The sequence below is a fragment of the Gracilinanus agilis genome, chromosome 5 (assembly GCF_016433145.1).
Source record: "Gracilinanus agilis isolate LMUSP501 chromosome 5, AgileGrace, whole genome shotgun sequence".
Classification (NCBI taxonomy): Eukaryota; Metazoa; Chordata; class Mammalia; order Didelphimorphia; family Didelphidae; genus Gracilinanus; species Gracilinanus agilis.
Window position 1 is genome coordinate 250,429,075 of NC_058134.1, and position 22,403 is coordinate 250,451,477.

Here is a 22,403-nt window from a genome sequence, read left to right on the forward strand (position 1 = left end):
TTTCGGTTTCAAATCTAAGCCCTCAGAATTATCTGAAATAACAGAAATAGGTTGTGCTACCTAGCTTCCTTGTCTAAGGTAAGATTAATATTATGGGTACAATCAACCAGTACCAGTAAGTTACCTAAATGGCAGTGACTCAGCTAACTGGATGCTCTAAATAACAGACATTGTTGGGGAAACATTTCTGGTAGTAAGGAACAAATCGCCTGTTCGTCATGGAATCAATTACTCAATACTTATTAAATTAGAAAAAAGAATTTTGCATTTTGGAAGAAGATATTTGCTGGTAATGAAATGACTTTCAATAGCAAGGAAAATAAATGCAGGTGTTTCTATGGCTACCTTACTTCTTGTTTTACCTCTTGTGATTGACTCTTTGTCTATAGTCTTGAAAGTTGTCACAAGTTTTCTCTGAAAATAGAAACAATAACTCATATAATTATGACTATTTATTAAATTTTAGCTTCATTTTATTTTTATTATAATTTTACTAAATGCAATACATCATTATGATTTATTATGATGTTGCTACTGCTATCATTTTGTAATGATTATTATGTACCAGGTGTTGTTATTTGTGTAAAAGAAACTTTTTTAAAAAAAATAAGATTATATTAGAGAAGGTCTCAGGAATACAGGTAGTCTTCCAATTAATATTATTTATTATTATTATTATATTGATGATGATATATATGTGATATATATATATATATATATGATGAATGCTATATAGGTATCATTAGATAGGTGGATTTTTAAATTTTAACTTGTTTTATTTTTTTAATTGCATGTAGAAATAATATTTTGCAATTGTTTTCTGACATTTTGTGATTCATATTCTCTTCATTCTTCTTTCCTCTTTCTTTCTCTAACTCTCCCTCGCTGAGGTGGTAATTGTCTGATAAAGATTATACCAGTGCTCTGGAGAAATGTATATTTCTATATTCTTCATTGTCCTAACAGAAAACACATACCAAAAACAATCATGAAGGAAATAAAGTGAAAGATGGCATGATTTGATTTGCAATTAGACTCCAACAATTCCTTCTTTGACAGTTGATGGCATTTTTTATCATGAGTCCATTGGAGTATTTTGGAACTGTGAAGATAGGATTAACTCTACCTTTGTCTATTTTTAGACAATCAAGACAAATCAAGAACTTAAAGTACTTGACACTAAGTAAGAGAGTTTGCAAGTCAGTTTCTAGAGCTCACACCTCCAAAGATCACTGACTCGCCCCCCCCTTGGGTAGTGCTAGGCATATGAATCAATTATCAAAAACATAAAAGAATTCAAAGAAATTAAAAAATAAACTCTGAGTGAAATAAATATATGAAAAAAAATTCTAGGAAGAAGTTCTTTTAGCGATTCATGTCCCATAAACCTGCAACAACAATCATTACTAACCCAATTCAACAGTCTGCACTACATTAAGTTGCCACATAATGAAAGAAAATAGAAAAAAAAAAAAAAGACTAGATCTCGAAGTAAATGGGAAATAGCATTCCCTGGTCTGACCATTTTCCTTGTTTTTCGGGATAGTGGAGCAAGAACAATCGATGTTATATACTTGATAGAGAGTGTGTTACAAGGAAGACCTGCATTTAACACATGTAAAACAGCCACAACCTCGAGTCTCACACATGATCAAATTCTTGTGCTCTTTGTGTAGAATGTCATCAATCCCTATTGGATTGGTTTGGTCTCTTTTACCTTTGTGCTTCTTTTGCTCTTTGAAGGTTAACTTCTGTGCTCCTTTGTGGTCAATTTTTTTCTTTGATTTAGACATATTTATCAAGCAAAAGTCTCATAAAATTAAATAACTAATTGCCATAGACCAAAGCTTTTTGGGTACACATTTATATGCTAGGCAAATGGACATATTAGCTTATTCTATTGCTAAAATCAAAAGAGTTAAAAAATCTTTTTAATACTGATGATGTGCTAAAAACATAAAAAATGAGAGAAAAATAACGAAATACTTTGTTGCATATGTAGGAAGGAAAACAAAAAAATATTTTTAAAAAAAAGGTATATATTTCACAGTCATAGAGGTAAATGATTGAGGCTACTTGCCAAAAAATAACATTCATTTCCCCTTTAATTTACCATGATCTGCAGTGTGAGTGCAAATGATATAGATAAAACAGTGGAGGTATAAAAGCAATAATATATTCTAGGAAATAAAAAAAGCATAAAAGGCACAAGATGATATAAAAGAAACATAAGGTCAATATAGGTTGCTAATACAGATATTTGGTTTTTTTGAGGTAGTATATGTGTTGTTTTACAAGGGCAATTTGTTCAAGTAGAAGGATCAATAAAATATAATGGAACAAAATAGTGCAGATCTAGCAATAGATGAGCCTTAGTCAAATACAATCAATAAAGTCAATTATTCATTATCAACAGAAGGTACAATTAGTCACATGAGTTGCTGTGTGGTAAATACATGCTACAAGTTCTTTGACATCTAGCAAATCTTGCAACCTTGGAGGAGATAGGTTTCAACAAATTCCAAAACAAAAACCTCTGTACTGCTGATAAAAATACTCTTTAGGTCCAAAATATCATCCACAAGCCAGTAGACTTCATAGGAAATACTCCCTCTTGAGAGTCATCCAGGGACATCATGCCCTCTAGGTATACCTTCTCACCTCCACTGTTATGAGACTGACACTCTATATGTGTCTTTCATTACATTTTCTACAAAAGTACAAATATTGCTCCAGCACTTTACTTCAGTTACTAAATGGACCTTTATATCTTATTACACACAAATCAAAAGCAAGCAGTCAGAGATAGTGAGGCTATGAAATCCCCTTAAAATCAATTAAGTCTCCAAAGGCTGCATACAGGTTGATGGACCACTTTGCAAGGTGACAAGTATTATGGTACAAATAAAGATAGTAAGAGGATAGACAGACACTGTATTCAAAACCTGTTTCTTCTTCTTTGCTATTTGGAGGGAAGGCAAAACTGAAAAGGGTTAATATCAACAAAAACAATAGAGTCTAAGGGGAGCCCAAGTGGAGGGGCATTAGCACTCTGAGTATTTCGTGGATGAGCTCCACTTAAAATATACTTTTGAGGGGGTCATTTGGATTTAGTTATCAGTCATTTGACTAAAATTTCTAGAATTGTAATCATTCTTAAAGTTATGTTTTCTGGATTCATTGAATATTAATTCTAATTGCTTGAAAGAAATTCCTACAGTTCATCATTATATGGCCCTTCTTGCCACAGAAGTGGCAAGTAAGGGATTGATAGTTAGCTTCTTGGAGAGGGGCAAGCAAGAGCCATTGTTTGAGTATCATGACCTTTTCCTTGTTTATCAATTCTTTTAGTTAAATATTTTAATTCTTTTCTAGTAAAGCATTAGTTTCTGATTGTTTTTCTTTATTGCCTTTAAAGACATATGTAGCAATTCTCCTCAACTCACCAATATCCATTTCAGGCCACTTTGGGCAATGTGTTTTAAAATAATCTTGTACTACTTTGCAACAATTATTAATAAAGTGTCATTTTATATATCTAATGTCTCTTTCTACGGAAATATCAAGGTCTAGGTACCTACCAGCTCGATGAGCCTAACCATAAATTGGGAGGGTGTCTCATCATCAGATTGTTTTAGGCATTCAAATTTAGTCCATCCATCTGGCCTTTCAGAGCATTCTCTCATTGCTCTTAGAATGGCTTTCCTAGCTTGATGTAGTTCCATGTATTCATTGATATCATTATAGTTCCAATGAGGATCCACAGGTGGCCAGGGTGCTGCACTGTGCCCTCGGGCTTTATTGACATGAGAGATGATCTTATTCCTCTCACGTTCTGTTAAAAACGCATGGAATAATTGTTCAACATTTTTGTATGATGGATGAAAATTAAAGAATATCTTTATTTTTTGGCCTTTTTTTTTGTTACCAGGACAGGTTCATCTTCATAACTAGTGATATCACATTTAAATTCTTCTGTATCCTGGGGTGTTATTTTATAGTATTTTATAGTATTTTTATATGATGTTATATGATTTTATTGCTGCTCTCCAGTGGCAGAAAAAGCAAACACTGCAGTTCAGCAATAGGCAAGGATTTGGGGCTGGTTTTTTAGGGGCAAGGATACTTCTTAGCTGGAGTGGGAACAGGTTTTAGCTAAAAGGAAGCAAGTTGGGGTGGATGAAAAAAGAAGTGTTAAATAGGAGGGAGGACCAGCTGCCCAGTAAGGGGAAAAAATGATCCCCCTCCTGTGGGCTGGGGTTCTGGCAGGGAGCTTAAAGCTTACCAGTAGCAGCAACAGCAAAAGCAGCAGCAACAACAAGCAGCAGCAGGAACAGCCTCTATTATGGCAGAGACCTGGCTGCCTGGCTATCCTGGTGGGCAGTTGTAGGCAATGAGTCTGGGAAAGCTTTGAAAAGTTTCCCAGAGGGAGAAGGGAGAAAGGAGAGGGGAGACCATGGCAGGAGAAGAGATTGTCTCCCTTCATAGTTGCCAAAAATTGTAATAATTACAATTTAAATTATGAAGCTATTAGTAGATTTTTAGTGGTTTATTACAGCAAAATAGAGATATTTAAAAAAGGGAAAAGGATTCCTTCAGTTAAGTGAGCAGAGTATAGAGCCAGAGACCCACACCTGCCACAACTTAACCAAAACAAAGCTCAAGCTCCTAAAAAAGAGCCCTGCAGCATGGGTCTCAGCCAAATTTATCTTCCTCACCCCTGTATGTCAAATGAGGACATACTTAAAAGGATGCTGGGAATTTAGCTCAGGTGTAGCAAATTTTCCACCTCTACACGACATTTTTCCACTTTCACTCTTTCTATCTCTTTGTAAATAAAGCTTCTAAAAGTTATTTTGACTTACGCTGTAATATTTTTAAATCGGTAACCACAATATGCTTTAGAATTCTCATATTTAGTGTAAAACCTAATTTTAAATTCTTATAGAACCTTGTTTTACTGATAATAGATTAGTCATTCACAGATGATCATGGTACACTATTTCTGTTACTGTATACATTGTTCTCCTGCTCATTTTTCTTGGCATCAATTCATATATTTTCCAGGTTTTTCTGAACTCATTCTAATCATCATTTCTTATGGCATAAAAGAATATTCCATTAGAAACATATACTACAACATATTCAGCCATTCCTCAGTTGATTGATAGCTACCTCCACCTCAGATTCCAATTCTTTGCCACTACAAAAAGAGCTGTCACAAATATTTTTGTAAAGTAGTTCCTTTTCCTCTATCTCTGATCTCTTTGGGATATAGATCCAGTAGTATTGCTGATTCAAAGAATATGTAGTTTTATGGCCCTTTGAGTCTAGCTCCATAATTGCTCTCCAGAATGATTGTATCAGTTAACAATTGTATCAGCTCACAAATCCACCAACAGTGTATTAGCATCCCACATCTCCTCCAACACTGATCTAAACAGATTTTTTAAACTATAAACTTGCTTCATTCCCGATAGTATTTTTATGCTTAAAGATTGCATTACGCCACCTCAAAAAAAGCCATCATAACTATAATACTGCTCAATGGCCGGCTCTCAATGGGACTTTTTTTTCATTGAAAGTAGCTATTAAGTTGGTTTGAACCCTCTTAGGTCACAAAACAATATGAATTTAAAAGATTGGCACTTAACACTTTCTTATGAAACTCAGGTTATAAATCTGATAATATAAATTAATACCAAGTAATTTTAATTGAGCCCACTTTGCCCTTGTCAGCCTGGATATAGATTTTAAAACACTAGAGTAGGAATTGCTAGGTACAAACAGAAGAAAGAAATAAAGGGAAAAAAGAAATCCAGCTCACTAAGTAGCCCTTCTTAATCTCTCTGAATATTAATTATGTCCTTTTAATAAGAGAATCTATTAGTTATTGAATTTCACATGATATGCAATAAGTTTGGAAAGAGGTCTTTTTATCACCAGTTTTATCTTTGTTTTAGTTCTTTATGGAACAATTTAACTCAATATTAAATGTCTATATTTTTCCACTGCAGCAACGTTGCTTTCTTCATTTATGCTGGTTTCTTCCATTCTTCAGTGAAAGTAAGTAAAATCTTCCCTAAAGAGGAGACTTGACCCTACTTGACCCTACTCATCATCTCTCACATATTTTTTATTTAAAATAACAATAATTATACATTTCTGACAAATTTTTAGATTCACACAAAGTACAAAGTACTACTATAAGCCCCTCTCTCCACAAAAAAATACCTTCTCAAATGCTAACAGAAATGAGGACTGTGGTAGCAATATGGTGTATTTCACTGGAGATGTGCTGTCAATTTTCACTTTATTAACATTCTTGTAATTTTTACATGAGAGGCAATTGGATACAGAGCTGTCATTGAAGCCTGGAACCTTAGTCTAAGCCCTGCTTCTTGAGTTCAAGAAGGAAGTCCAAAACCCAGACTAGCCTTAATAAACCTGGGCAAGGATTTTAACCTCTTAGGGTCCTAAAAATATAAATTGCAAAGAAAGTTCTGACTTTCAGGGATAGAGAAATTTTCCTCGCCCAGGAGTTCCCCATCTCTCATCAAGATCTAGTCCCTATTTCTAGAGTAATTATGTGGGCTGTTCTTCCACTCTGCACTACTTCATAAAAGTATTCCAATGTCAGAATTATTCCTTAAGTCATAGTAACATTCTATTATATTCATTAAATGCTAATTTGTTGTCATTCCCTAATATTTGGTCTTTTTTTCAGCCTATGATTACAAGACAGCAGGTCTTAAATTGTTCTCAAATCCTCCATGGGATATAGTATCTGTAGTGGAATTTCTGCATCATAGGAGAGCAATTTGTTAATTTGTCAGAGATATGATATATTCTGCTCCAATGAAAAATATAATTGTTTGACTCTCTAAACTTTATCACCTTTCTCATGTGGTAGAATGAATTTTTTTAAAGTTTACCTTCTAATTCATTCTGCCACACTTTTGTTTTATGAGAGAGTTCATGCCATTGACCTTCATAGTTATGATTGTTCATTTCTTTTTTTTTTCCCTCTATCAACTATGGCTATAAAAATCGTATTAAAATAAAAAAAGTCAGCAATTTCAATCCCATTTTCTTTCTTTTGCTTTGTTCTTTTCACCCTGCCTGATGGAAATTATTATAAGTTGCTTTGTGTTTTCTATTATAAGCAATATTCTTAGCTATAATTTATTTTTCTTTGATCACTTTAATTTATTTTGAATATAATCATTTTTCACCTCTGTCACAACTTGGAAAACAAAATGTCAGTTATGATATTTCTCCAACATCCTACCTATCTATTTGAATGACCCTTCACCCACAGCACCACAAGCTCACAAAATACCAAGTGCTTTCCTCCTACTCTTTCCCTGCTTAATGTAATCCTTTTGATATAGAAGTCTCCTAAAACTTGTCTCTCCTTATTTTCTAAGGGACCCTTAGAAAAGTTGGCACTGATAAGATGATAATTCTTTTTCTCTAATTTTTTTTAATATTATAAAGACATTGCCCTTTTGAGCCTTTTACTCCCACTGACATTATTAAATTTTCTTTTGTCTGCTAAATATGCATTTTAAAGTGTCTGATCAATTCTATTTTTGTTTCAAAAGAAATGCTTACATATAATTAAATCAATTAAACTTTTATTCCACCCCTTTAGTATTATATTCAAATTTATAAGTTTTTAGGGTCAAATTATTTTTCATTGCTTTTTGGTATATGATATTCCAATTTTTCCTTTCTTCTTTCTGATAGTGAATATTCAAATAAGTTGGATCAGAGTTCCTTGAAACATTATATCATCCTTCCCAAATGCTCAAAACACTTCTTTTTTGATTAAGACAAATCATATTTCTTGGTGAGCGAAAAAGGCATTTCTTTTTTTTTTTCTTTTCTTCTTCTTTTTTTTTTTTTTTTTTGGTACCCTCTAGATCTAAACTCTCTGAATCATTATTTAGTTCTATGTTTCAGTAATTCTGGGTTATTTTGTTTTATGATATCAGAAAAAATATATTCATGATTTTTGTTTAATCTTTATTTTTCCCCCTGAGAGGCCAGTACTTCATTTTTTATCTCTTTGAGCTCTGTTTTCAAGTTAAATTTCTTTTACTTTAGAGAACTCAACTGAACCTTCTAATTTTGCTCCCCAGACCCTGCTTTTATAATTCTTATTGAATGATGGTGTTTTTGAGTTCTGTCTCCTCTACCATTTTGTAGGGTATTTATTGATTTGTACCTTTCATTCATTCTATCTCATCAATGATCATTTTAATTATTTCATTTTGGGGGATAATCTTATGCTTTATTTCTTCATTTAGTTCTTTTATTAGTCCTTCCAATCACTCTTAAGAATTTTTTTTCAGTTACAACCTCTTCTATGGGATCAAATTTAATTCCAAATTTATTCACTTCTTTATATCTCTCAAGGCATTCACTTGACTAAATATTTCTTCACTAAATTAAAATTATTTCTGCTTAATTTCCTCTGTGTTTATATTGACCTTTCTCAGAGAATTTTATTGTGAGGAATGTTTTCTTTTAGTTATTTTCTTGTTGGTTTAAATATATGTGTATATATAGTAATATTATAAATATATTTTGCATATATGTAAATATATAAAATTTAATGTGTGTATATTTGGTATATATAAATATATAAATGTATATATTTGGTGTATATATTAAATATGTGTATCTATTTAATATATGCATTTATAACCTTTATTTTTTATCTTAGTAACAATTCTAAGACAGAAGGGCAAAGGCCTAGGCAAGTGGGATTAAATGATTCATCTAGGTTCACACTGCTAGGAAGTGTTTGAGGCCAAATTTGAACCCTTCATTATATTTCTAAGTGTTTTGAGGTGATGATGGAGTAGGGACTATAGAACCTTTGATTTCATTATCTTCTGGTAAATACAATATTAAGGGATGACAGTTTCAAAACTAGAAGGCACCTTACCTTGTAATGGAACTTTTTGTTAATAGGTCATCTGTTCTGACTATTGAAATTTTCTAACAGCCCACCCTTTTCTTACACAACTTATTTCTCTTATTACTCAAACAGTTTCTAACTTCTATATAACTAAATCCATTTATTTTATTCAGTTTGCATAGATTAGAGTTGAAAGGAAACTTGGAAGGTTCTCCCCTTCATTTTACAAATGAGAAAATTGAGGACTAGAGATTTTAAATGATTGATCCACATTTACACAAGAGACTGAGACATCCATTGTTGTGGCATAATGGCAAGAACACCAGAAGTAACCAGGCTGAGGTATTTACACTGTATTTGCCACCAATTATAAGTGTAACCTTGAGCAAGTTTTATATTCAATCTGTGTTTTAGTTCCCTCAACTGTAAAATGAATAATATATTCCTGTGAATATCATTCCAATTTATTTTCTATTATTGAATATCAACTATTTTTTTTCTCTCTCAATATTCCCTCCACTTAACTTCAATTGTATGGTGCTATTTTCAACTCTTTTAAAAATTAATATTCTATATCTACTACTGGTTATTTATATGCTTTTGAATTTATTTTTACTTCCAATTTTCACAGCCAAAATCCTAACCCTAATTTATATTACTTCACATATATTAATATGATATAACAATATAAAGGAAGCGTGGTCTTTGTTCTAGTGGTTCTGACTCTAAAATCTCTAATAATAATAGCAATTCTCTTTAAGCACCATTTTTTTTCTAGTAGAAAGTACATGAAACTGAAAATTTAGGGGGAAAAAGTGAGCTTGAATCACTTTGGTATAGTAGAAAGAAAACAAAACTAAGGAAAAGGTTCCAGACTTGGTTTGATCATGAATTACGTATGGTTAGTCTACCATTAATTACTCTGTGTCCAGAGAAAATGAACCTGTCTCATCCCTTAGAGCATGAGGAGATTATATTATCTACAAAATATTAAAAGAACCAGAAGGAAACCTCCAGGACATTCAATGGACCTACTATGGAAGATTCCTGGGAAAACATGGGGGGAATCTCTTGAAGTGGGAGCAGTTAAGGAGGATGTGCAATACATTGAATTGAATTTGGTTGAAACATCTACCAATGGAAGGACATCCATAATAATCCACGAACTCAACTTACTGATCTAAATTTATTATTCCAAGAATTGAAAATAAGCTCAATGAGGGAATTAAAAGAGGTCTTCCCTAATATCCTTTGCAGATCAAAATTTATTTTATTCTAGTCATGGAACAGAATTTCAAAGTGAAATAGAACCTCAGATGTTGTTTAATTGAATTAGGTAAGGCAGTATGGCACTGAAGAACTAAATCCTGGACAAGAAGTCAGGAAGATCCAGGTTTTGAATTTTCTCTTTAATACTCATAGTTGTGTGACCTTGGACAAATAATTTAGCCTCTCTGATATAAGGCTCTTTTTTTTATCTGAAAAATGATGGACTTGATGATATCTAAAATCTCTTATAGTCATGCTCATATCTTTGATCTTCTAAATCCATAACTCAATAAGAATCATTTCCCCAACATATTCCACACTAAAATGGCCATAGTTGGAGATCTAATTAGGTATTTGACTTTGATTCAATCTTCCAGTTGTTCACCTCTAAAATAAGAATATTAGTCCTATATACTCTGTCTTTACAGGTATCAAGAGAAAAAATAGGACTGTATACATGAAAACACTGAAAAAATCTGGATAAAATTTTTAAATCATATTATTATTATTGTCATGTCATAACCTAATTTTCCTCAGTTTCAGCATCTGTAAAATAGGGATTATAATAGCACTTTCCTCACAGGTGTGTTGAAAAGATTGAAGAAAACAGTATTTGTAAAAAGCACTTAGCACAGTGCTTGGAACATAGGAGCTATATAGCTTTTATTGATTATTTTCATTATTAAAGGAATAACTATGGTGATAATCTATTATCATTTTTCTATACAATGGAGGACTCCTCATCAATCTCACTTTTTGTCTACTCAGTAAATATTAATATACTAATTTCTTATTGCTCTATTAAAAAGTTCTGATATGATTGAGCCTTTACTTCCTTCCTTACTTAGTAATGTCTTAGAGAGTATTTACTAATTCTTAACTCTCTGAATTTGACACATACTGGTCCCTCCTTTTGAAATTGCCTTCTACCTCAATTCTCCCTTCTTCAAAATCTGATTCTAAAATGATCCTCCAAAATTGCCTGAATGACTGATGATTTGTCTGTCCCTCTTCTCTATTTTTTAAAATTAAGATAATGTCTTCTGTTTCTTTAGAAGCTCTCAAATAAAAATGCCTTTACTATGGAAGAAACTCAATAAACAATGTCATAAATTGTCAGAGTTAAAAAAAGATCTTAGCAATTATTTCATCAAACCTCTAATTTTAAAGATGTGTGAAGAGGGGTCCCTCCAGGGGAGGATGAAATAACTTCTCCTAGATAATATGAAATGAAGTCATGAGATCAAATGATGATCATTTGATGATGAGATTAAAAATGAGATTAAAAATGAGATCAAATGAAAACATTTATTGGTTGGGGTTGTTTATTATCTGAACTGAACAACATATGGAGTGAAGAAACTTTCAGTGACATCCTACTCCCTATCTAGCTCTCTGGAAAAAGAAAAGGCACTACAAACTTTTAAGTCAAATCTGTATTATTAACATTTTCTCCATCACTTTACTAAATCTAGATAATCAACAAAACAATAAAACAAGTCTTGGTTTATAGATTTGGCCAATTTCAGAGGAGTAAATATTCACTCTGAAAATTTAACGATTAACTCTCAGGAGTCAGTATGAGCAGTCTCCAGCACACTCCTGCCTTTTATTCTTTTAATCACTTATTGAATATAGGGTTATCCTAAATATATTTTCTTTTGTTTATTTGTGATTACTACCTCATTGAAATAATGAATGCCTAATATTTACTTAATTGAAATTCTTATATATATATGGAAATTTTAAAAATAATTTTTGCAGTAATAAGAAAAAGTGTTGGGTTTTTTTGTGAAAAATCTGAGGAACAAAGACTTTGAGCTTGAAGAGACATTAAAGACCAATTAATACAAAATGCTAATTTTATAGCTGTAAAAACCAATGCCCTGAGAAATAAGTGACATGCCCAGGATCACAAAATTAGGCACAGGATTTTTAATGCATTTCTTCTCTGATTCAAGAACCAGTGTTCTTTCCACTGAACCATGAACATTTCAGTTCCAGAATACTTGTTACAAAACCCATCTCATTATTTTACAAACATAATTTGCAATCCCATTATGTTTACAGTTTATAGCCATAACTCTGTGTTCCTTGCTTCTTGTTTTGGTTTGTTTTGTTTTAAAGGACATCATATTTCTGTGCTTATTAAGTCAAGGAAATCCTAGTCATATCACATCACATTAGACACGTTTTGTAATAGAGAAGCCAGTCTACTGTCTTATTTGTTGTGGAAACAATTTCACTCTTTTTTTTTCATAAAAAATTGTCCAGTCATTCATTTTCTTTTTATCTACCCTTTAGTTAACATTCAAGGGGGAAAAAATCATCATGAACACAACTTCTAAGTTGTGGCACTCGTTTAAATGGTAAGAAAAACTTTGTGGCTGTCTCTTACAGCATAGTCACTAGAAAGAAATGGGAAATTCTTATTCAATAAATGTGCCTTGGTTGCTTTGATGTGATTATATAATTTCTCTGTCTCAAATGTAAGAGTTTTAAAAACTTTCATCTCTACTCTTTCTTCCCTCTTCTTTGTGATTCACAAGTCTTTGATAGAATTTTTCTGGAAAAACTTTTTTAAATCCTTTAAATCAGATCCCCCAATAAGAACTTAATTGAGATGTTATATAAATGATTGGGTAACTTTTTTATTAATCCCAATTAATCCCAACAGCTTTTAAAATGTTTTTTAGATGCACATATAATATTGTACTAAACTTTCCTTAATAAAAAATATCTTCAATAAAAATTATGCCAACCAAATTGGTAGAATATCTTGCAATAATTACTTTATTGAATCTTATTAAGATTGAAGATTACCATTAAACTAAAGCTCCTTTATTAAAATATATTTCATACATATTGAATTTTCAGCTATTATATATCCCAGTCTCTTTTCACATTTAGCATCTAATATCTAATTACTGTAAGTTACAATTTAATTGATATTTTTTCACCTTTGGTGTATAATGCCTGTGTTTTTATTTCTTAATTTCAATCCTTATAGCCTAAAATCCTATTTTTATGTCTTTCCAGGGAAATATTTGTCTTTTTTATATTAATAAAGAAATTCAAGAGATTTTCAGTTAATATTTTTGGTCAATTGTTTTTCAGTAATGTATGACTCCATTTGAACTTTTCTTGGCAGATACTATATTGATTTGCCCATTTCTTTCTCCAGCTCATTTTGCTGATGAAATTGAAACAAATTGGGTTAAGTGATTTGCCCATGTAACACAATTAGTAAGTGACTGAGGCCAAATTTGAACTCAGGAAGATGAGCCTGGACCCAGTACTCTATCCATCGTATCACTTAGCATTCCCTTCAATTAGTACATTATTGAAATGAGCAACATGGTGTAATGGCAACAGAGCTGGTCTTGCAGTCAAGAAGATCTGGGTTCATATGTTGCCTCTGAAGAATGCTTCCTCTGTGACCTAATCGTGCAAATTATTTAATTTCTTAGTGACCCAAGGAATTGCTTAGTTGTAACAACTGCTGGTTGATCTACATCAGATTGGGAAGCCCCTAAGCAGAAACTCTCTATATCAATGGGGAAAAAATGAAATAAAGGCTTGGTGTTTTAAAAATTAAAGAAAGAAGAAGTTTGAAACATGAAATGGGAATAATAACCAGGAGGAGGTTCACATTGGCCCAAGACACTAAGTGTAGAATTCCTTTTTTTTTTTTTTTTTTTTTTTGGAAACCATGAAAATGGATTTTGCTATGTCCACAATCTAATTAAAAATGTTGCTATTTTGTCTACATTCCCAAAGATATAAGTGCATCAGTGTTACTCTATGGGCTAGAGTCTATATAGAATTCAGATATCCCTTGGTGTACTTTTTTTGTCTTCTTGCAATCCAATACCTTCTTCCACAGTTAATTCAATTAGTGGAGACCATGTTAATGAGGCCAAGGAGAGATGATTCAATCCCCTTTTGTTTTACCTGGCTGACATTAGAGGTTGGATTGCAAGGGACTTCAGATCTGATCTCTTGAGAAGTAGTAAATTGAAAGAGCAGTAGGATTTAGAAGCTGGAAATTTGGTCTTGATTCCCAACTCTGACTCTAGCTATGGGTATATAATCAAGTCCTATATTCTCTTGAAGATGCAGTTTCCTCCTCAGTAAAATGAGGATAATTTACTTATATTACCTACTTCACAGGGCTGTGGGGAAAGTTCTTCATAAACCTTAAAGAGCTATATAAATGCAAATTTTTGTTATTATTATTCTAACTCCCTAAACCCAAAGGGGCCAGTTGCCTAGTATATAATTTGAAATAGCTGGCCACAAGAGGAAGCAATAAGATAATGTAGAATAATATTTTGCATTGGGAAGGGACCCAAAGTGAAATCCTAAAGAACCTTTAAAGTAACAAAATCTAAAATCCTATGTAAATTCCACTAATGGGAACCTCAAAGTATTAACTATAGCCAGAAGAGAGAACATGGTTTAGTAGAAAGAACATTAAGTCATAAGAGCATAGATTTAGAGTTACTATTGGAGATTTCCTCAACCCAGATTTCCTAAAATCTTGATAAAGAACAATTCCTCCAATCTAGTTTTCAGTTTGAACAGAGGTCAATAAATCAAGAGGCAAGGCTAGAAGATAAAGTTTAATTAACAACGACTGATGTTAGTTGCCAGATGGTTAGCATCCTAGATGCACACATGTATAGGGTTAATCTAGGGCTACATTACAGATGGAAAACTGAGCCTATCAGGTGAACTTGCTCAACTATTTTCATTAGTTAGAAGGTTCAGTAATAGGGGGAGTTGAACATCTTAACCTTTTCCAGAAATTTCCAAAAACACAAAATTATTCTGGTGAGGATGATTCCTTAGTGATTAATCCCAACACACTATCTTGGTGTGTCTGGAAGTCTTTATTTAATATAAGAATAACCAGAGAGGAAAAGAGGTCTCCAAGGGAATGGCAGCTAGGTGATTTAGTGGATTGAATGCCAGGCCTGGAGTCAGGAGGACCTCGGTTCAAATCTGGTTTCAAATACTTACTAGCTGTGTGATCCTGGGCAAGAAACTTAACCAGGTTTCCTCATCTGTAAAATGATCTAGAAAAGGAGAGCGAAAACCACCCCAGTATCTTTGCCAAGAAAACCAGAGTCATGAAAAGCTGACACAATTGAACAACAACAAAAGAGTGGCAATGAAGAGCCTTCCAACTTCCAGACAGAAACAGTGGGTTTTTCCCATTGAACAACTTAAAGACTATTTATTTAATAAGAAAGTCTATCTTTCTTATTTAATAAGAAAGTCTATTTATTTACTGAATTTTGTAGCTTCCCTTATTTTGCCTTTAAAGGCCACCTTTTCTAAGGATATTCCCCACCACTCCTTCCAAATTCAAAGCACATAGGATCTTTCTATTCCTTCCACAACATACAGGTGATGTAGGTGGTAAGGCTAAGATTTGAACCAAGTTCTTCTGACTCTAGAACTAATGTTCTTTCTACCACAGTGCAACAGGCAGGAGAAACTTGAATTCCAATTCTGTCTCTAATATTTATGAGATGTGTGACTCTGAATGAATTTTTCAATTTCTCTGAGTCTTATCTATAAAATGAGATTAGTAATAAAAGTAGTCTTTACTCATAGGATTGTTGAAAAGATCAAAGGAGATCAAACATGCAAAACACTTAGCAAAACTTAAAAAGCATTAAACTTTTCTCATCTATAAGAATGGATTGGACTTGGTGACTTTTAAGATCCTTTTCAATTCTAACATAATGATTCTGCATAATATTTGCTATTATTATTTGAGAACAATTTCCCGTACTACTTTGAACATCATTGGGGGAGTCCCCAAATCATACTTTACATAAAGAAACAGAATAATTTTTACTTATTTTATTTTCATTTGGTGAAGTCCACTAGACTCAGGATTCCGAGATTGACAACCGGAAAAGACCACAGAGCCCATGTTTTTCAACCTCCTCAGTTTATCCAAAAGGAAAATGAGGCAAAGAGATGACCTGAATTGTCAAAGGACATCAAGGTAATAAGAGGTGAAATTTGAAATCAAGACCTCTGACTCTAGATCCAGGGGACTTTTCCCTTCCCAATGGGGCTTCCTATTGTGGGTTTAAAAAATATTGTGGCGTAGAACTGCATACCCGGAAGATGCCCCAGGAGTCCCTCCCCACTACTTCCTGGCATGGGATTGGTCTTGAATGGACCAATCCCATGCTGGGTATGGACCATGCCCCTATATCCAGCCACGGGATTGGTCTACATAAGGACCAATCCTGTGCCAAGGAGGGACCTTTGAACAGAACAAGATTCAGGATTTAGTGGGGAATTGTCAATTTCAGAGGAGGGATACTAAGAGATTTTTTTCTGTTTTTTTTTTTCCTTGAAAATAAAGTTTTTAAAAGATCAAAGTCAGATCGTTTTCTTTTGGCTCCTCACTATTCAGGCATTTCCTTATCTATATTTCAGTCATATCATTGCCAAACAAGCTTTGTTTTCTTAGGCATACTCTTAAAGTATGCATACACACACAGAAAAACAAACATGCTATATGTAAGCTCAGAAATTACAAAAGGGCCCCAGCTTTGGTAGATGTCATAGTGGTTGACCATGAATAAGGGAAACCAAGAATAGTATTATAGTATTTCTTTTACATATAAATATATTGTTGGACCCAACTGAGCAAAAAGTTGCAATTATACGAAAGTAACAGCTCAGCTAACATTTTAATTGAATCTTGTCCTTAACACAATTCATGTTTTAGGCCAATGAGTAAGCCCTAGATCTGAATGATAAAGCAATCTATGTGACCCATTGCTAATGCAGACTAATAGGTTTTATTGCTGTTCAGTCATTTTTTCAATTATGTCCAACTCTTTGTGACTCCATTTGGGGTTTTCTTGGCAAAGATGCTGGAGTGGTTTGTCATTTCCTTCTCCTGTTCATTTACAGTGAGAAAACTGAGGCAAACAGAGTAAAGTAACTTGCCTGTTTCACATAGGTAGTGTCTGAGGCCAGAATTGAACTTGGGAAAATGGTTCTGTTACTCTCAGCAAGGCATTCTATCTGCCATGCCATCTACCTGTTCTCTAATTATAATTTAATAATTGAGCTATTCTACCTTATTACGGCCACTCTACTATAAAAGTAACTTGGAAGATGGCGGCAGAGTAAAAAGCAGCTCTTAACCTCTCCTGACCAAAACACACAAAACTCCTCAAGGGGACATAAAAACCAGTCCAGACAAACGGAGGAACCCCACAACAGGGCACAGCATGGAAGGTATGTGGAATCGAGGCATTTCCATGCTATAAAGGGGTGAAACAGCTCTCACTAAATCGAGGGCTGAGCAACCACCCCACCCCCACCCCCTCCACACACAACACCTATAGCGCCGAAGCCAGCTAAAAAGAAATAGAGCAAGTTTGGGGCACCCATCGAGTCATTGGCAGCTCCGGGGCCTGTTCTTGAGAGCAGCAAGATTTGGCACCCCAATAAGCTAATGAACGCATACAAAATTTGAGCGCGAGCGCAGGACGCCAAGAACAGATGCAGGGCGCAGGCACGGGCGGAGGCGTGGGTGGAGGCAGACACAGCCACGAGCTAAAGCTCTGAAAACCTGAGTGGGGAACCAGTGCAGACGGGTATACAACTGTGGAAGCAGCGCCCTGAGACTTGTAAAGAAACCTCCAGCAGACGATCAAGCAAGGGGGTCCACCAGGGGGCTTGACTGCGGACAGACCCTGAGCGCGAGGATAAACCTGAGAAGTTGCTGGGCTAACGATGGCTACCCAGTCTCAGGAAGCTCAGAAGAGAAAGATTAACAACAAGAAAAAGAAGTCTTTAACACTCGACAACTTTTACACAGAGAAAATCCAGACAACCAAGCAAACAGAGGAGGAGAACAAACAAGCATCCGGACCCGCCTCAAATAAGGAAAACTCCTCACAAGCTATGGAAGAGTTCAAAACTGAGATTTTGAGGAAAATGGAAGAGATCTGGCAAGAAAATAACTGTTTAAAAGGTAGAATCTTGCAATTGGAAAGTGAGGCCCAGAAACCAAATGAACTGATAAGCAAATTGAACACCAGAAATGACCAGATTGAAAAGGAATACCAGAAGATTATAGCCGAAAACCAGAAGATTACAGCCGAAAACCAGAAGATTACAGCCGAAAATCAAAAGATCATAGCCAAAAACCGAAAGATTATAGCCGAAAATCAATCAATAAAGGATAGAATTGAGCAAGTAGAAGCTAATGATCTCTCAAGGCAACAAGAACAAATAAAACAAAGTCAAAAGACTGAAAAAATAGGCGGAAACATGAAATATCTCAATGAGAGAGTGACAGACCAAGAAAACCGGTCTAGAAGAGACAATTTGAGAATAATTGGTCTTCCAGAAAAACCAGAAATTAATAGAAACCTGGACTCCATACTAACAGAAATAATCCAGCAAAATTGCCCTGAAGTCCTACAACAAGAGGGCAATATAGACATTGAAAGGATTCATAGAACACCTGCGACATTTGATCCAGAAAAGAAAACACCCAGAAATATAATTGCCAAATTCAAGAGTTTCTAAGCAAAAGAAAAAATCTTACAAGAAGCCAGAAAGAAACAATTCAAATATCAAGGAGCACCAATCAGGATCACACAGGATCTGGCAGCCTCCACACTAAAAGATCGCAAGGCTTGGAATACGATATTCAGAAAGGCAAGAGAGCTGGGCATGCAACCACGGATCAACTACCCATCAAAATTGACTATATATTTCCAGGGGAAAGTATGGGCATTCAACAAAATTGAAGAATTCCAGGTATTTGCACAGAAAAGACCAGGGCTAAATGGAAAGTTTGATATCCAACCACAAAAATCGAGAGAAACATGAAAAGGTAAATAAGATACAGAGGGGAAAGAAAGAAAACTTATAATTTTTAAATTTGCCTTTTTAAGGGCCTCAGTGAGATCTAATTATCTGTATTCCTATGTAGAGAAATGTTATGTATAATTCTCTGTAGTGAACTCTATTCACTATTATAATATTCACTATTAAAGTAATCAGAAGAATAATTCACAGGGTGAGGGTGGAACACTACATAATCTAAGATGGCATGGGGGATGGGAAAGAGGGGGTGAATAACAGGGGACACCAAGAGAAACTTGAGTGAATAAGAAAATAGGATATTCTATTACACACAAAGAGGGCATGGGAGGGAGAGGGGACAAATACTATTATAAGAAGAAGAGGAAGAGAATATTAAGAGGTAATAATCAAACCTTACTCTTAGTGTAATCAACCCGGAGAGGGAAGAGTAGATATACTACCCACTGGGACACAAAACTCTTATCTAACCCTTCTGAGAAAGTTAGAAGGGATAAACCAAGGGGAGCAGGGGAGTGGGGAGGTCAAAAAAAGGGAGGGGAGAAGAGGGAGGGAATTCATAAGGCCTTTAAAAACAAAAAGAGGGGGAAATATAAGGGAGGGGGTAGAAAGGGAAGTTAATCAAGGGAGGGGATAAAGGATAGCGGCTCAATAGCAAACCACTGGTTTAAAAGGGAAAAGTATAAGGAAAAAGGGGGTAGGAAGAGGGGAGGATTCGAAAATATCAGCAAATGCACAACTGATGATTATAACTCTGAATGTGAATGGGATGGACTCACTCATAAAACAGAAGCAAATAGCAGAGTGGATTAGAAACCAAAATCCCACCATATGTTGTCTACAAGAAACACATATGAGGTGGGTGGACATACACAAGTTTAAGGTTCAGGGTTTGAGCAAAACCTTTTGGGTGTCAAATGAGAAAAAGAAGGCAGGAGTGGCTATTATGATTTCTGACAAAGCCAAAGTAAAATTAGATATGATTAAAAAAGACAGGGAAGGTCATTACATCCTGATTAAAGGCAGTATAAACAATGAGGAAATAACACTGCTCAATATGTATGCACCAAGTGGCATAGCACCCACATTCATAAAGGAGAAACTAGCAGAGCTCAAGAAGGAAATAGATAGTAAAACCATACTAGTGGGAGATCTAAATATTCCTCTGTCAGATCTAGATAAATCAAACCGAAAAATAAATAAGAAAGAGGTAAGAGAGGTGAATGAAGTCCTAGAATAATTAGATTTAGTTGATATGTGGAGAAAAATAAATAGGGACAAAAAGGAATACACCTTCTTTTCAGCTGCACATGGTAGATTCACAAAGATTGACCATGTTATAGGGCATAGAATCATTGCAAACAAATGCAAAAGAGCAGAAATAATAAATGTAACCTCAGATCATAATGCAATAAAAATAATAATTAGTAAGGGCACCTGGACAGGCAAATCAAAAACCAATAGGAAATTAAACAATATGATTCTCCAAAACCAATTTGTCAAATAAGAAATCATAGAAACAATCAACAATTTCATTGAAGAGAATTTCAATGATGAGACATCCTACCAAACTCTGTGGGATGCAGCCAAGGCAGTACTCAGGGGAAAATTTATATCCTTGAGTGCATATATTAACAAATTAAGGAGGGCAGAGATCAATGAATTGGGCATGCCACTCAAAAAATTAGAAAGCGAGCAAATTAAAAATCCCCAGATGAAAACTAAATTAGAAATACTAAAAACCAAGGGAGAAATTAATAAAATCGAAAGTAAAAGAACTATTGAATTAATAAATAAGAGTAGAAGCTGGTACTTTGAAAAAACAGATAAAATAGACAAAGTACTGGTCAATCTAATTAAAAAAAGGAAAGAAGAAAACCAAATTGATAGTATCAAAGATGAAAAGGGAGACCTCACCTCTAATGAAGGGGAAATTAAGGCAATCATTAAAAACTATTTTGCCCAATTATATGGCAATAAATATAACAATTTAGGAGATATGGATGAATATTTACAAAAATATAAACTGCCTAGATTAACAGCAGAAGAAATAGAATACCTAAATAATCCCATATCAGAAAAAGAAATTGAACAAGCCATCAAAGAACTTCCTAAGAAAAAATCGCCAGGGCCTGATGGATTCACAAGTGAATTCTATCAGACATTCAAAGAGCAACTAATCCCAATACTATACAAATTATTTGATATGATAAGCAAAGAAGGAGTCCTACCAAATTCCTTTTATGACACAAATATGGTACTGATTCCAAAGCCAGGGAGATCAAAAACAGAGAAAGAAATCTACAGACCAATCTCCCTAATGAATATAGATGCAAAAATCTTAAGTAGAATACTAGCAAAGAGACTCCAGCAAGTAATTAAGAAGATCATCCACCATGATCAGGTGGGATTTATACCAGGAATGCAAGGTTGGTTCAACATTAGGAAAACCATCCACATAATTGACCATATCAACAGTCTAACAAACAAAAATCACATGATTATCTCAATAGATGCTGAAAAAGCCTTTGACAAAATACAGCATCCATTCCTATTGAAAACATTGAAAAGTATAGGAATAGAAGGACCTTTCCTAAAAATAATAAACAGTATATACCTAAAACCATCAACAAACATCATATGCAATGGGGATAAATTAGAAGCCTTCCCAATAAGTTCAGGAGTAAAACAAGGATGAACATTATCAACTCTATTATTCAACATAGTACTAGAAACACTAGCAGTTGCAATTAGAGAAGAAAAAGAAATTGAAGGTATCAAAATAGGTGATGAGGAGACTAAGCTATCACTCTTTGCAGATGATATGATGGTATACTTAAAAAATCCTAGAGAATCAACTAAGAAGCTTGTAGAAATAATCAATAACTTTAGCAGAGTTGCAGGATACAAAATAAATGCACATAAATCATCAGCATTTCTATACATTTCCAACACACTAGAGCAGCAAGAAGTAGAAAGAGAAACAACCATTCAAAATCACCCTAGGCAATATAAAATACTTAGGAATCTATCTACCAAAACAAACACAGCAATTATATGAAAACAACTACAAAACACTTTCCAAACAAATAAAACTGGATCTAAACAATTGGAAAGCCATTGATTGCTCATGGGTAGGAAGAGCTAACATAATAAAAATGACAATTCTACCCAAATTAATTTACCTATTTAGCACCATACCTATCAAGCTACCAAAAAACTTCTTTACTGAATTAGAAAAAACTATAACAAATTTCATTTGGAATAACAAAAGATCAAGAATATCAAGGGAAATAATGAAAAAAAATGTGAAGGAAGG